General features: G+C 42.7%; 1 protein-coding gene across 4 annotated transcripts in view; it reads left to right on the forward strand.

The window, feature by feature from the left end:
* Nucleotides 1–15,354, forward strand: part of PEAK1 (pseudopodium enriched atypical kinase 1) — a 110,222-nt gene that overhangs the window by 55,788 nt on the left and 39,080 nt on the right. For 3 of the 4 annotated variants that reach the window (XM_057424160.1, XM_057424161.1, XM_057424163.1), the window contains one exon: nt 144–232. The exons of the other annotated variant lie outside the window; for it this stretch is intronic. The gene's annotated coding sequence lies outside the window, so the exon portion shown is untranslated. The remainder of the gene's footprint in view (nt 1–143; nt 233–15,354) is intronic. 4 annotated transcript variants of the gene reach the window in all.

Here is a 15,354-nt window from a genome sequence, read left to right on the forward strand (position 1 = left end):
GCTCCAGCAGTGACCTCACTGCTGCTCCGAGCCATGCAGTGGCGTCCTCTCTGTGGCTGAATGCTCAGTGCTTGTTGCCTATCTTCATGAGCCCTTTCAACTTGCTGACCTGACTGAAAACACCTCTTCCTCCCTATCCGCAGGTTGATTTGCTGCAGTTTGAAAGCCAAGTCTGTTCAGACGTGTCAGAACAGCAGAGGCGGCTCAAGAGAAGTGGTGAGGGTACATGAAGGTGAGCATCTTTAAGGTTACTAATGTCTTACCAGCATAATGGCCTAAAGGAAGTTAATGAAGCCAGCAGTTGATAGGGAAAGGTGTACAAGTTAAATTCTTTCTTCTTTATTAAATGCAAATTAAATCTTTCATAGGCAGTAACAGTTGTATGAGTCTTTTACTGATTGCCTTCATATCTATCTGTATTTTCTGATTTAGATCTATTTCGACAGGCAGCTCCAGCAGTGGCTGTGCACATACCTGAGCTGCATTTAGAAAATGGCTTTGCAGTGGAGTCATATAATTGTTATTACTCCATTTTCTGCACATGGGCAATCATTCTCCACTGCCATGGCATTGTTCACTCCACAAACATAGGTAATGAGTGCGTAAGAGCACTTGCAGCGGTGTAGGTCTGAAGTGTACAAAATACACACAGGAAAATCAATTTTATTGTGTGTGCTGAATTAAACTTTTTTTATTTGCTTCTGTGTGTTTGATTACATTATTAATAGAGAATTAATATATTTTGTGCTATTTAGACAGGAATGATTTACTTACTGAGCTGCTGCTGGGAAAGCTTATATTCTCTAAGCATAGAATTCAGAGTCATAGATTCTGTTTATTAACTGAAAATAAGTTTCTTAATCCTTAGTATCTAGATAACTTCCTTGAAACTTTACTGTGACAATTATAGCAAAAGAGCAGAACAGATAAGTGACTGATAGCTGTACCCTAACAGTTTGAGCTCTAGCCATACCCTAGTGAATCCCTCATACACGGTTTGATGTTAGTTAAATCAGTCTAGTAACTAGCTGCAAGCAAAGGCAGTTGATGAACTTTCCCGCATTATAGAGTCATAGAATCGCTTAGCTTGGACAAGACCTTTAAGATCGTAGAGTCCAAGCATTAACCCAGCACTGCTAAGTCCACCACTAAACCACATCCCTAAGCACCGCATCCACTTGGGCACAGGCTGGCTCATGTTCAGCTGTCTGTCAACCAACACCCCCAAGTCCTTTTTCTGCTGAGCAGCTTTCCAGCCACTCTTCCCAAGCCTGGAGCATTGCATGGGGTTGTTGTGGCCCAAGTGCAGGACCTGGCCCTTTGTCTTGTTGAACTTCATACAATTGGCCTTGGCCTATGGATCCAGCCTGTCCAGATCCCTCTGCAGAGCCTTTGACCCTTCAGCAGATCAGCACTCCCACCCAGCTTGGTGTCTGCAGGCTTAGTGCAGGTGCATTTAACCCCCTTGTCCTCATCATTCCCACAGGGCAACCCATCTCCTTCCCTTTCTTCAGTTTTGGTTTCCAGCAGCGGTATTTGCTGCAGGGTCCCATAAGCACCAATACTGGAGGCAGGGCTGTGTGGTCACTTGTAACATCAAACACAAACTATGGGATGCGGGCAGGTTTCACTGTGTTTCTAGATGAAATGGCCACAGTTGCCATTTCACATGTTTATGTTTCAGTAGTTTCCAGCAATCTAACACCTACGTGTTTCCCAGGCACATTAAAAGAGAATTCAGTTATCATGGCAAATGTTAAAGGTAAAACTCGCAACAAAATCCAGGAGCTCTTCAAAACCTCCTCAGCTCCACACTGTGGTCCCTGAGGTCATTAATCCTGCCATGACCCTGCGCTCTCAGCTGCCTCACCTCATGCAGAAGTTTAAGCATGTATCTCACAGTTCATGTTACAATGATCTATGGAACTTCCAGCATGAGGGATAATGCTTCATAATCGTTCAGAGTTGGGTATTGACTGCAATAACCACTAACCTCCCTCTGCAGTGGTGTGCCCCAAAAGGAATGGCTTTCGTGTTGAAACCTGAGTGGAGTACACTGTAACGTTTAATGCATCATTTTAACAGTACTCTCAAAAAGCCAACTATCTTGGTGTGTTATTATCTCACACTCCGCAGTAGTTGTTTCTTATTTAAATGTCCCATCTCACTTGAGATTTAATGTAATTAGAACCAGCCTGTGGAAAAATCTTTTTCTATTATGCCTTAGTTATTGTTCCAGGCAAGATGGTAAAGGAAATCTAGCAGGATATAATGAAAATGATACAACCATTTGTAAGAGGCACTTTTCCTGAGGGAAGTAAAACGCAGCACCACTTTTCATTTAGCTTTGTATTTCTAAACATGGTATGTATCTGGAATGATTCCACTGAGATGTGCCAGTACACCTGAGAGCAGAGTCAGGTACATCTGACAGCAGTCTGACCTGATGATACAAGAGGGAACCAAAAGTAGCACAGCAATAAGCCTCTTGCACTATGAATGTTGCTTTACAGCCAATGTTGAGCCAAAACTAGGTCTACTTGCCCACTGAGGTATGTGTGAAGGAATTGGGTCTACCTTAATAAGCATCTCTTTGTTTCCTCTAGCTGTAACATCTTCACTGGGGAGGTACGTCCAGAATGTAGTATCTGAAGATACGCTGCAAAGCAAGTCATGCCCAAAGCTATAGGGTAATGTGTTTCCCAGACAAGAAGTGATGTTCCTGGTACAAAAGGGTAGGTGAAAGGATGTCAAAGGCAGAGAGTCCATTCTCTTGGTCTGGCTTGGAGTCAGGATCCCAGCAAGGCATAAGGTGTGAGCTGGTTCCTCACCGCTGTCTATGCCTGTGTGATTTCTGCATCTTTGAGCTTTTGTACTGGGGTTAGAATTTTATGTCAAAGCTGGTTGGCAGTCTTTTCTCTTTCGTGCAGAAGCCGCTTGTGAACAGGCTTTTGTATCGTCAGTATGTGTTATAGTCATCTACATTAATTCACACTAGTATTGATAAACTTGAAGTCAGAGAGGCTTAATCAAGAGGCTGCATGCCCTGGAGCACAGTTAGAAACACAGTTCTTTCAAGGGGCGATGGTAGGATTTTCAGCCCTGCTATTTCAGCTCACCATGGCTGTGTATGGATGGAATGAGCTCACAAAGCAGCCGTGTTTATCTGGTGCTCTTGACGTTCATCTCTGACAGCGGAGACTTGAAAATGCAGAGGAGTAGAGGCAGCTAAGTCTGTCTTCAAACAAACGTCAGAAGCAACAGATTGATCTTGGCTTTCAAAGCTAACGGCATAGAAATTCCAGTGATCAAAAAGTTACGAGTTTGGGACCTGCAAACTATTGTTTTCAATGTGTGTGTATATATATATAAAAAATATACTATTATATTATATATATATAAAATATATAATTATATAATGTATATATAGTTTGAAACTATTGTTTCAGTTCCAACTTAAAAAATTAGAACTTTACCTGGAAAGATTCATTGATTTGTACGCTTCTGGGGTTGCTGATGTCTGATCTGTCAAGCACTTGTGCACAAGTTTGTCTTCTCTGTTGCCTTGGACTCTTTGGAACCAAGGAAGCAGTCATTCCTTCCTCTCCCCTTCCCCCCATGCCTTTTTTTTATGAAGAAATGATTAAATGCTTTGAGTACAAATGCACATGAATATTTATAAGAACTTTTATAACATTTAGCAAGGCAATGCTTCATGGCTGTCTCTTTCTGAATGCACATAATAAAGTATCCATAATTTCTTTGAAGTTGCACTTGCTCTGTGCTAATTTGATCACAGATTGGTAGGAACTGGAGGCTCCTCGGGGCTGCAGGGCAGCAGTTGTTGGTGCTGGCAAAACACAGAGCTCCTTGCTGTGTTCTCTCCTTTTCTCTTAAATGCCTGTGGTTTAACATTAAATAAGAATACATTTTTCATGCATCATTTACAGTTAAGTTGCAGAAAATTGCCAGGTAGCAATTTTGTAACCTGCATTGAATGAATACCTGACTCTCCCTGCATTTATACTTCAGCCCTGGAAGAAGCTTTAAGTGTTTTCTGCTTGAAACACTAACACTGCAGAACAATTGAAGGGCCCTGGAGCACACTCTGCAAACCACTTGGAGGATCCTCCTGTTAATGCAAAAACTGTTTTAGTCTCCACTTGTTCCTCTGCGTATTGTCTCTTGGTAACAGTGCATCCCGTGAATACTGACAATGTGTGTAATGCCTCAGAGTCTAAGGCACCCATTTCTAAAAAGCAAATGGAAACTCGGCGCTGTTAATCGCAGTATTTATCCCTTTGACATCCTTAAAGCATTTAGATCAGATTAAGTAGATGAGCAGTCTGATGACAGGAGAAAGAAGAAAGACTTTAGGCAAAAGGGAGTGGAGGATAAAGCTGGATTTATCGAAGCTGAAGATTGTTTTAGAACTGGGTTTGGAAGTTCCTTGCTCATAATATTATGTATTATAACTCCTACCCTCCTCCTCTATAAAGTAAAGAAATTGCTATAAATTGCATGTGCTCATGTCCACAAAGTTACTCTATTAATTGCAGGTTTACTGTGGCTATTTAAAAGCTGGGTAGTATTTTCTGCATTGGAAGTTATTCATTGGAAAGTTACCTGATGTGTAGGCCTGTATGAACACAAGTAAATACTACACCAACAGGAACCTCCTTCAGCTGCTCACACCAGCCAAAGCACTGCAGCAGCCCACCCTTACTGCTTACCTTCACCACGGGCTGAAACATTGCTTTGAACATTCCAAATGGTGTGGTGGTGCAGCAGACCCACTGTGAAGGCAGCAGTGGGAATCGCTTCTAAAACCACTGCTGTGGGCAAAGCCGTCTCATCTCCTATGGAGTCAGCTATAGTAGGTACCCAGGAGTATCTGACTGGGGTTTAGTGTGTCATTGCGAGCTCTGCTGATAGACTGGATTCTATGGAGATGTTTTAAACATTCCGTAGGTTTATGGCTTTCTCTGGGGTAATTCCTCTGCATGAATTTTCCCTGGGATTCATTACTAGTACTGTTTTTTTCTGTTGTCTTCTACCTGGTCACGATGCGTACATCTTGTGCAGATCTCAGCATGAAGATCTCAGAAATACACCGACATTGAAATGTCTTCCTTTCTTGTGTGTTTGTAAGTACGTGTAACATACACTTCTCTGCCACTAAGATGTGCGAGCTCTACTGGTGTATTCTTAAAGGTGGCACTATTTATGTGACTTTAACCTCTACAAAACTACTATATTTGACTTTCAGATAGTGATGTCTATCTTTTCAGAATCACTTTCATGACTGGAAAAGGAGAAGTGAAGGAGACAGCATCAACAAGCAGGTTTCATTTCCATTGCAGCTGCATATTTGCAGCATTGCCTTTATCCCTCTCTATTAAAATAGTTTTGAAGGAAAATAATACTCTCAGTTGTGCTTGAGCTATGCAAAACTTTGAAGGCAGGCACCTGATGAACATGAAACATTACCTTGGAACATGTAAGATTTGCAGCTTGGTTACTACTGTGGGAAAAGCTTGTGCTCCCCTGTTATCTGAGTATGTATAGCAGCAGTAGTAATGCTGAATGTAACGATCCAGTGTTTGCAGCTACCAGAAAACAAAGATTTTATTTGTTTCTAACTTACCAAATCCACTCAAGCAGCCTAAAAAGAATACAAACCTTGGACAATAATAACTGCAAGAGATTTTGGGTCACGTTCTTCATGGGGAAGATTAAAATTGGACCTGGAAAAAGAGTTTGACAGCTCTTCCTCATTTCTTTACACTTTACTTTCAGAGTGTAAAAGCAAAGTGTGCACCAGGAAATGAAGAGGCAAACCAAGCAGTAAGGGTGGAGGGACCTGTTTTGAGACTCTCGTTTGTCTGTGGATCCTGCTCTGTTAAGGGTTCACAGAGATTTGAGGCAGAATTAATTAAACTGGGCCGTCCATCACACCCTGTGAAATAAAACCCCTCCCTCAAGCAGTGAACTTGCTGCTAGAGCTTCGTATCTTAAAACTGGTTAATGCAGAAGGGCTCATTGCTGAAAGGGAAGGCACTGGGCAGTGTGAGGAATTTGCTTTTTCCTTTCCTTAGCAGACATTAAAGATGATGTTGCCCGCTTTCAGCAAGCAGCCATCTCATTATCTCTGTGAAGTCTGTCTTCTGCTCTTTTCCTTTCCACTTCTTCTTTCTCCAACTTTAGCATGTCATTAAAAGAGTACAGTGGCTGAAGAGTGAAAACTGAATCTTCCCAAATGCTGTTCCTTGTAAAATGTAATCCATCGCCCACACATCCCAAGGCAGTGATTGAAGATCTTGTCTAATTTGTCTTACTTGAGATTTAAGTAAAATCATCTGCTGAGTGTTTCAGCCTATCTCTGTGCGTTACAGTTCAGCCAGCCTTCTCTGAAAAGAGAAATGTGGAAATAAGCCATGGTTAATGTACCAGTCTTTTATGTCTGGCGAACAAATTGAACATAGGATGTGAGAGATACAGGCCTGCAGTCTATCTTCTGACTACACAATGCTAATTAGCATTACAAACCCGTCCTTTCATTAATCATGTTGAATAACCGCAGACTTGGAAGCGTTCTGTGCTGGAGCAGCAGTGCAGGAGGCTGGTACTGAGCTGCACTTGGCAAAGTGCACTGGGGTTGGCAGCAGAGGGGCAGTCGGGAGCAGAAGCACCGCTGTGATGGGCTGTGGTGCTGCACCCTGGCACCTGCAGGTTGAAGAGAGCTAGGGTCTACCACAGCGGGGGAGCACAGGGCAGCATCTTGCTTTGGCAGAGCCAGAGGTGGAGGTAAATAAGAGGTTATATGCAGCTGCTCTTTATAACCAGTCTGCTCTGAGAAATGCCCTTGGTTTCTGTGTGTCCTTCCACATTTCTCTCCAGTCTTCCTGTTCCTTCAGTGCCATATGGCAGTAAGGAAATTATTTTGCTCTCTGCAGAAAAAAAGGAGAAAAAGTACTTTTATGTAGCAAAACCTCTGGTATTAATATGAGTTTTGAAAACCTGCACAGTGCAGAGCAAATATGCTTCAGTTTCCCAGTGTATTTGTATGAAGCAGCAGAGGGGCCAAGCCCTACAAGTGCATTCAGACTTGATAAGCAGCTGATAAATCTCCTACTATTGACTTTCATGATTTCTTTTTTTACATGCTGCATTGTAGCATCCAAGCACGGTTCTGCTGCCTTTATCGAGCTTGACATACAGCAATTTCTATGAAAATTAAAGCTTTGGGATCACTGTTAACATCCTTGCTTTCAACAAAAGGCTTTTTAGAGCAGCTGACTTAAAAAAGCTGACAAGTGATTGTTACATGAGAAATGATTTGAGTAGGAGTAACCTAAACCAGCCCTAGGAGGTGGCGTGAGGAGGATTCATTTTCTGGTGATGCCAAAAAACATTTCTGCAAATCTCTGTGGAAATCTGAAAATTTAAACCTTGGATTTTTAATGTGAGTTACTGGGAGTGGGTTTTTCTATGGAATATCTGCCCAGTGCTATTGCAAACCAAGAGCTTTGCTTCCGAAAATAGCTTTAAAATAAGGCCCGTTTGTTGCATTTGCAAAACCACGTTTTCTTCCTCAGGCCTATATCTTCTTTCCAGATGCTGAGTTTTAGTGAGCTGTGAACAGGTATCTATCTCTTCATTAACAAGTCGAGAAAAGGCTCAATGAACTTTTAAATACTGCATGTTTTAATTTCATTCTTGATATGTTATCAAGAAACTGCAATGATGACAATGCAGTGTATGTCATGTGGGTTAGGCCTGGCTATAGGTGGTGGGTCTGAAACTGATTGTAAGCAGGAGGTTGTTACTGAGGTAGCATGGAATGCTACGGGTTAATCTTTGCCTAAAATTAGTCAAGGTTTCTTCAGGAGTCGTCTGCAGGGGAATGCAAATAGAGCGAGCAGGAAGTCTGCAGGCAGAGGTGCTCACTGATTGCTCTGAACAAAGGCTTGAGCAAGTAACTCGTATTTATTATGGGCAATTGTAAAGTGGGAATAAAGAGTTTAGGCCAGGCTTGCCTGACTCCACTGAGAGAAGTGAAGACCCTCAGAAGCTTGTGCAAGTCATGACCACCCCGTTAGCATGAGTTCAGGACTGAAAAGGAGAGTGCCTGGGCTCCACATGCAGAGGGATCGATTTCACGAGTAGGAAGGGGTTGTTTCCATTGTGTTTGTCGCTGGTATGAAGCTCCAGGAATGCTGTGCTGTCTTTTGGAGAGCAACAGTCCAAGGGTGCTAGTAACAGTTCTCAAGAGTCACCAGTCATTAAAGGTGTGAGCAGCTTGTGTTACAGACAAGACTAAAAGCTCTATTTGCCCTTTCTATTAGAAAAGGCAAAGTAGACCCAATAGTACTAAAGTATGGGGTCAGGAGTAACACTGTGTTGCGTAGCTGCTGTAATTACCATTGCAGTTCATGATTTCACTAACAGTTGGGATCCCATGTACTGTTTAAATAGCCATAACATATGCCATTATGTATTATTAAGCTGAGTTTGAGCCCATAACTTTGAAGTCTGCTGTACAGATTTTCTTTTCCTGTATAAATTGCAAGATTAAGTACTACAGTGAGCATTTAGTCCCTTCTGTGGACCATACTTGGGAATCCTGGTACGTACATCACCTTCTTGTGCATAGGGTTGATGAAGCAGTATTGGGGAAGCATGATTTAGATTCCTGAGCAGTTTTCCCTATTTGATTGATATGATTGATATTATCTCTGGCCTGTCTATAAAGAGTGAGCCCAGGACCTCAGCAGGGAGCCATGGAAAGGGTATTGCTGCTGCCTTGCAACTTGTTCCTTACATGGATATGGGGGAGTAGGTCTTGGTCTCTCTGTTTCTCTTAGCCTAGTTCTTATCACTGTTTAGTTCAGTTCAAATGGCAATGTGTTGCATACAGCAGGAAAAAACCTCCCTCCAGGCCCTCCACAAGGGCAGGCAATAGCAGCCTTTTGTATTTTATTCAGGTTGGTAGCAACAGAATGCAATTGCCCAATTGTGTGGTCCATTCCTGTACAGTGATGGACTCGTAGCAGACCTGTGTGCTAGTAAAGTACATTGTCATAAAAGCCTTGTTGGAAAAGTAAAGAATTCCAATGGGTGTGATTGTGCTTTTACCTTCGGGTCCCTGTAGATTGAGTCATTTTAGCGGTCCAAGACTAGAAAATTCACACTCTTTTTTTTCTGGAGAGAAAAAGCTTTGCATGTCAGGATTCTCTCAAGCACAAGTAGCAAAATGGGTGTTTGTCAGTCAGCTCCTGTAAGGAAAGCGTGCCTGTGAAAAAGAGCTAAAGGAAAAGAATGCAGGAGTGCTGCTTCTGCAAACAAACGTGTCTCTTGCTTTCCTTCCCTTTCCTAGAGCTTGCTCACAGTGCAACAGCAGCACTGGTTCATGCTGTGTCCTGACACGTGTGTAAGGTTGCAAGCTTTGATAGTCAAGTGTAATCAGCGCTCTGTTAATGAGTACGTGAGTGCTCTGACAGCGCGGCTCTTGTCTCTGTAGGTGGAGGAACAGCTTCGAGGGCACCACGGGCTCACAGGGGTGCTGTGAGCAGAAGGGGCTGTGGGAGTGGGGGGACGTGTGCCAGGCCCTACTTCGGGTTGCTCTAAAAGCCACCTCTGGCTTTTAAGGGGCTGGATGCTCTTGCTGCCCACAAAGCACATTGATCCTTAGGGGAGGTGTTGCCTGCGAGAAGTCAGCTTTCTTAGAAGCAGTAGGCGATTCCTTCTTTCCCTTTCCTTGTCTCACAGCACTGGGTAAGAATTACAGCGGTTTACGTAGTTGATGAGTTTCAACATCTCTCTTTGGAAATGAAGGTGGTTTCTTCTCTCATGAAGTAAAGTGAGCAAAATCCTTCGCTGCAAAAAACAGTCACTGAATGTAAAGATAAAATCTGATTCAGGTTTTCTGTTACGTTTCCTTTTGGATTCCAACACAGCGTTGTGTGGTGGGAAGCTGTGCAGGGTAGCGCATGGAGAAAGCGCAGAGAGCGCAATCCAGGTGTCCTGGGGTGTGTTATCCTAAAAGATGGTCAGGCACAACACTTACTGATCAGAATAAGTAACAAACCAGTTCTTGTTCATCATGAATGCTACAAGCACCCAATTTCAGTATCTGCCACCTCCTTTAATGACTTTCACCTCTGATGCTGCTTTTTACCCAACGCTTTCTCATCAGTGGTGGCTCCCCATGTTATGGGGATGGATTCTAGGCAGTGCCTAAGGACTTTCTGCCTAAGAATATGTGTTGTAAAGCATTGTTGTTTGCTTTTTAACTTCAACACTAGTAAACAGTAATAGCGTGAACCTTCTGCCTTCCAGCTCATCGCTCGTCTTACTGCTGTGGTCTGTGACTGCATTCATCGTGCCTGGTAAAGCAGCTTATTGGGATGAATTAATGACATGCTAATTAGAAAAGTGGCCTGAGTGAGAATAAGCTGCATGAACCAGCTTTGATGGCCAAAAAATTACCTGTAGCCAGTTTCTCAAGATTATCAGAGAGATCTTCCAATTAGAATGTCTGTCTTTGATCATAGATGCAAGGAACAAGGCAAAATGATTGCACCGGGTGGAAGGCAGTGGGAGGAGATGGTTGCTGTGGAATGGGAAACTGAAGGAGTTTTTAAAGAGATTCAAGCCCTTTCCAGGCACTTGCTCCACCCAGAAGCAAGAGATACCAGCATGTGGCTCATTTTCCTTTGTATTTCTCACCATAAGCTAGTAACATAAGCATCTTCAACAGTTACATTGGTTAGGTTAGTTGTAGAGAAACCCCTTTGTCATCTTGTCCTGTTTTTTCTATCTTGTAGCATGACAATATCCAAACAGCTTTCATCTTTTGTAAGGCTTCCATTGGCTTCCTCACCTCTGCAGTTGCCACCACCTTATGCCTCGCTGTGGATTTGCATGGATCATTGCAAGATGTGCTGGCATAGGGCACAGTCAGTTGGCCCAAGCAGTTCATAGCCCAAGATCCCAGTTGCCCAATATCAAATGTGACAGTATAGTCATAAAAAGTCAAAATGAAAACAAGGATGGTTCCAGGGCTGAGGTATAAGCCTGGCACAAGTGTGATAAAACAAAGTGTGGGAGGAGGAGAGAAGGGCTTTAGGAGATAATGAGATGTTCGTCATATTTCACCATCTAGCTATTTTGCTCTATTAAACTAAAACCACTGACAGTGAAGAGCAGGCTCAGATAGAAAGGAAAAAACAGAATCCTGTTGTTATCAAAGGGATTGATTTTCAGAAGGGCCTTGCCAGAGGAAGGCTTACATAGGTAAATTCCTGAACAAGAGGGACGTGCCATACAGAGTGGGAAGGGATAAGGGTGATGCAGGTTGGATGGAAGAGTATAGACCCGGAATCTGTAAAGGACCATCTTGTGTTCTGTGGTTCGTTGGTGCATCTCTGGTGAAGCAGGAGATGGGATGTGGGAGCATGAGGAGGCTGACGGCTGGTTGGTCCCTTGCAGGCAGTGTGGCACCAGGCAGTGGTGGCTCTGCACTGGTACCGGGGCCTTTGCACTGCCCAAACACCCCGTATGGACTATAAAAGAATAGTGTGAATGAGCAAGTTTTCTTCTCAATTCTAACAGTTGATGCTTTGGGTAAGCACTGCGAGTGGAAGCTTTGTGTTCACCCCACCTAATGCAACTCTCGGTGTCTCATCCTATATATAAGCATCTGATTGTTTTTGCTAATCCAGCTGATCTCTTGATCTCAGTGCCAGCTTGGATCAGAAAGCACTTTATATGGAGTAATTTTCTTTTTACTAATTTAAGTATGCTACATTGGGTTTGTTGCTCTTTTTTTTTGAGATAGACACTAAATGGAAACACACGGTCTATCTTCTTCATATGATGCATCATTTAATATTGTTTTACTTGTCTCAATCCTGAGCTAAACTATCTAATCTTTTTGTTTCACTTAATACAGAAAGCTTTTCATCCCTTAAGATGTTTTTGTGGTGGATGCATTTCTTCCTGACGTGTTGTAAATAGAACTGAACACAATATTAAGTAAATCACGTCATTGATTTTCTGAGAATGAAAGCAGATGATCTGCTGGTTGCCTTGTGTATTCTGTTGCACCATTTGCATGTCCTGTAGTGAGCAATTATGAGAACTTCTTAAGAAGTACAAATAAAACTGTGCCATTTCTCTTTTGCCCATTATTTCACTGTTTGGTAGGAGGAAGAGCAGGTTTCCTTCACAGAGGTTTTGATAAAGAAGCATTTCATTGGTACTGTCCTTAGCTCCTTGCTGTGCTGATGCCTGGTTCCAATAAAGGACCCCACAATTCCATACATAGCTCAGCCGTGTGGCTCTTGGGTTTCTCCACAGTGCTTGGCTTTATGCAGTCCAACCCTACTGCTGTTGGTCTTCATTTATCATTTATTCTTAGTATTTCCATTTTTTATAATGGCTGATGGGGTTTTAGGTTTGAACTGATTTCTCTCAAGTCCTTATTCAGCAATTCACAAGGCTTTTGTAGAGGGGGTTGAGTCCAATAGGGAGAACTGGCTTCTCTGGAGTAGATTTTCTCTTCTACAGGGTTGCTGACCTCTTACACCTCTGCAATCCATAGTTCTCTCCTAAGTTGCCTGCTCCTGATACTACAGAGTTTGTTTGCCTTTGGCAGCTTCGCAGTAAGATCCTTCATATCCTTTCTGATATTTGGTATTTTGCTACCCACAAGTTACTTTGCTAAACTGAAACTGGTATATTTATGGCAGCTGTGGGTTTTGCTGCATCAGGGGTTCAGCATAAGGATACCTGCAGCCAGAGGTTGCAGTAGTCCAAGGGAGAGTTTTAAGTAAACTGAAGTTGCAGAATTGATGGATTCAATAATACAATGATGATACACACTTACTTCACGCTCCAGCTGTGCTCAGCAGAAGGCTAACCACAGCCATTACTGGGTTTTGTAACTACAGAAGCAGTATCATACTTTTCAGGTATTTGTATTTTGTTTGTTGTGCACTCATGCTGGAGAGGTTCAGTAAAGGTTTGCTAAAGTTTATTCTTCTGCACGTTTTCATGTGCTTAAACAACAAGCAGAAAAGATGAAAGGGCAGGATTTCAAGTGAGCCCGGGAGAGGTGAATCCAGGATAATTCAGTTGGTCAAGGCACAGGCATAGCAGTGCAATTTGAATATGTTGTGAAGGGCTTAATTTTCATCATTTTGCTTAAATAGCGTTGGGGGAAACTTAAATGTGCTCAAATTGGGGATTTTACTTCGTTATCATTATTACCATGCTTGCTTCTGTCAGCAGATGCACTTACCCTTAATGTGCTGCTAGAGCCTGGAATGCTGTACACAGCCTTTTTTAGGAATGAAGGTAAACCCAAACTGTTCCGAAGTCTGGTTTATCTTACTGGGGGGGGGGGGGGGGGGGGGGGCTGTTAAAAAAGTATAAAATGAAAACTAATTTTCTGTGCAAGTAAAAAGCACCCCTAAAGAATGTACTGTGCAGCCTTGTCTGAAGGGTCACTGGAATATGAGCGTATGTGGTCATTACAAATCTATTAATGCCAAATGATGATTGTATTTTTGCAAAAGGAAAAAAAATATATATATATTTTAAATAGTTTTCTCCAGTTAAGAACCTCTTCTAATTATTGGAACTCAGAAGAGTTCATATTCAGATACATGCCTTGGCTGCTGGTCTGTTGGGCCTCCACACCAGCTATGAGAGCTTGTTCTTATTATTGTTTCTTGTGTTCTCAATATAGTGATGCAGAATCTAATCAGATTAGCTGGGCAGATCCTGAGGATATTTCTTGCCTTTCCCCTGCTCTGTGGCATTACCTCTTTGGGTTAGGTGAATTGGAAAGAAATGCCTGTTTTGTTCTGAAGCGTTACAGACTGTAGCCCTAGGCAGGTTTTGCTCCAGTTCGTTGGTTATCTCTATCATGTTTTATTCTGACAAGTTTTAGGTAAAAAAACCCAAACATATTCAAGGGTTTCTTTCACTCACTCAGTTTTATGAAATGTTTATGTAATTTAAACTCTTTTTAAGGAGAGAAAATAGAGAGTGTGTGAGCTTAAAACCAGAAATAGTTGCAAGTTGTTTCCTTGATTTTGTTCCATGCTGTCTTGTAGCAAGTTTGCAACTAGGTTTTCTCTCAGTCCTTTGGGTGGAAGTGATTCTATTGTCCTCTCCATCCATCTCAGCAGCACAGCAACACGGTGCTGAAGAGAGGTTCTAAAGTAAGTTGGCAGCTTTTCCCTCTGGGTCATTGCTCAGTATCACTGCAGATTCATTGCATTTTCTGCAGAGCTGTCATCTTCTGGCGCTGGACAGTTACCAGGGCACTCGGTTCTGACTGGGTGTTAAAAACCCCCAGCCCATCTTCAACAAAACAGAACTTTGCTTTTTTAACAGCAATGATAATGCCTAGCGTTTATGGAAATTTCCATCTGTGCTGTCTGCCACAGGCACGGCTCTGGCCTGTTACAACAGTGCTGTGGTGTTAGTGAATATTAGCCCACTTTGAGAAGAAACCTGCGGCAGTCCGTGGTGCTGTTTGCCATGAGTTACTTCCACATTTGTTTCCTGGCATAACTCATGTGAGTGCTGGGACTGAACTGGGCATCACACTTAAGAGTCTGTGTCTTGATCTTCCACCAGACTGTGAGTCACTGCTCCTCTCTACAACAGCGGTACTGGAAAATGCTCATTCAACTTTGTGAAGTGCTCAGGGACCTCCAAGGGCACTGCTCACGGGTTTTTACATCGATACGTTCAATTTGATTTCCAAACTCTGGTACTGCATAGCGTCTTTCTCTCTTTTCTTCTTGCTCAATTTACATTCCATTAGTACCTGCTGCAGGATTGTTCAAAGCACAGTGCTCCCGGGTACTGAATGCAAACAAGTGTGCTTCTCCACATGTCTTCAGACTGGGACCATGGCTTCTCTGGCTGTGGATTTCATGATCTTAGGTTCCTTTCCAACCTTACCTGTTCTATGATTCTACGCATCTAATAGATGCTGCAGGTAGCTGCACCTGGGGGCTGCTTTCCTTCAGTGGGACAACTGATGTAAAATTTAAGAAGAAATTATTTTTTTATGGCATGAAGGACAAAATATCCGCTAATGAGCACATCCCACTCCTTTGTGGGCCCAGTTACCTGGGGTAAATGGCTCAGCAGCCCTGCATCAGTAAGCTGACATGCAGGGAGATGGAGCATTTCTTCGCCCATTGCCACCCAGGCAGGATGTTATGTGTGAAGTCAGAGCAGTCCAGGTTTTCCAAAAGGTCTCTTAAAATGTTTACAATTGTATTAAAGCTTAAAAGAAACAGAAATCAGATCCTGGCAAAGAATAAC

This window comes from Pezoporus wallicus, unplaced genomic scaffold (assembly GCF_028554395.1).
Source record: "Pezoporus wallicus isolate ANWC-B61680 ecotype Strahan unplaced genomic scaffold, APGP_CSIRO_Pwel_v1 contig_9449, whole genome shotgun sequence".
NCBI lineage: Eukaryota > Metazoa > Chordata > Aves > Psittaciformes > Psittacidae > Pezoporus > Pezoporus wallicus.